This window comes from Trichechus manatus, unplaced genomic scaffold (assembly GCF_000243295.1).
Source record: "Trichechus manatus latirostris isolate Lorelei unplaced genomic scaffold, TriManLat1.0 scaffold00159, whole genome shotgun sequence".
NCBI classification, from domain to species: Eukaryota; Metazoa; Chordata; class Mammalia; order Sirenia; family Trichechidae; genus Trichechus; species Trichechus manatus.
Window position 1 is genome coordinate 5,151,116 of NW_004444095.1, and position 1,798 is coordinate 5,152,913.

Genomic DNA, 1,798 nt, shown 5'->3' on the forward strand with positions numbered 1-1,798 from the left:
TCTATGAGTCGAAACCAACTCAATGGTACCTATAAACAACAATGAACACACCCTAAATCTAACTGTTACTACAAAATACTGTTATTATTTTTTTTAGATCTCTGATATTTGAGTCTTTCCTGCTGTCTTAGTTTCCTAGTACTGCTGTAACAGAAATACCATAAGTATTTATTTTCTCAGGATTCTGGAGGCTAGAAGTTTGAATTCAGGCCACAGGCTCTCGGGGAAGGCTCTTTCACTGTGGGCTCTGGGAAGAAGATCCTTTTCTCAGCTTCAGTAACCCCGCACTCCTTGGTTCCTTGGTGATCTTCACGTGACATCTATCTTACTGCCATTTGTGCTTTTTTTCCCTGCATCTAATCTACTCTTTCTGTAACTCAAATGTGATTGATTAGGTTTAGGACACACTCTACATTGATATGACCTCATCAACATAATAAAGAAAATCCTATTCCCAAATGGGATTGCATCCACACGTATAGGGGTTAGGATTCCAACACATATTTTAGAGGGACACGATTCAATCCATAACACCTGCTAACTTCAGAAAGGCTGTGCAATGGTGCAATGACATGGTTCACTCTTTCTCTGCTGGAATCACACTTGCTTCTCTCTGATGCTTGTGTTCTGACTCTGAGTAGAGTGATGGTGTGAGAAGTTTTATAGCTCCTAACATAGGGAGAATTTCTCCTCCTGAGCAGAATAATGACATTCCCTATGTATCACCATTTAATACTCACCAGGAAGCAGTAGAGTTGGATATTTATGTTTTGTAACTCAATGTTCAGTATGTTGTAGACTACACAAGCTGAAAGATGAAACACATTTGATGCCGAAAGTTACAGATAAAAAAAAAAACTAACGCGGAGTCAAAACATTGAGGAAATATTATTGATTAACATTTTTTGCAACTCTTCAGTCCAACCTGTAGAAGCCTACATGGAAATCTGTGTGTGTGGGTGTGTAGCATGGTCCTATGTGGGTAAGTACAGACAATTTGAAATATATAAGCAGATATATTTCATTCAAAATATATACATTAAGAAAATAACTCAGTCAGTGTGTGGCTATTGTAGTTCATTGAGGATGGATGACAGTGCCTAACTCGGGTATCAGGGGAATAGAATACTTTTATTCCTTTGACTTTTTTGTTCCTAAACTGCCTTCAAGGCAGACTTAACGCCCATCCCCAAATACTCTCAACAGTAGTTTACAGAAGTATTGGGGAAAACTGATAGATTAACAAATCAACATAAACATCAATTTTATTATTATTTTATTGTTTAATCTGAACACCTAACTTGTCAGCATTAAGCTCTGCAGTCCAATTGTCCTTTGGGGGCTGATCAGAGTGTCTTTTGTCTACAGCAGTTATTTGTACTGAAAGGGAATTTACAATACACATGAGAGCATTTTTATTACGTCTTTCTGAAAGCTCATTATTAAAGTTTGACTGTCTGTTCCTCAGACTTGTGTTGGAATTTAATGGCTTAATTATGTCACTGATCAATTAAATTTTTATTAATATCTCTTTCAAGAATCGCGGAATCCTCAGCATTGCTGAAGAACAAAGCAGACTGATAGGGCAAAGGGGTTATATACTGAACAAAGGAAACACCGTATCTGCATTTTATATTGAGCCTTTAAAGGAAAAAATAAAGTCAATGCCTTTAATTGTCTAAACTGAATGTTTATAGATGATGAGCCCAATGGAGAACAGAATCTGTAATCTCTACCAAAACATCTGGATAATGTTAGAAATTAGATGCCTGGGTTAAGCATATTACCAAAAGAGTAT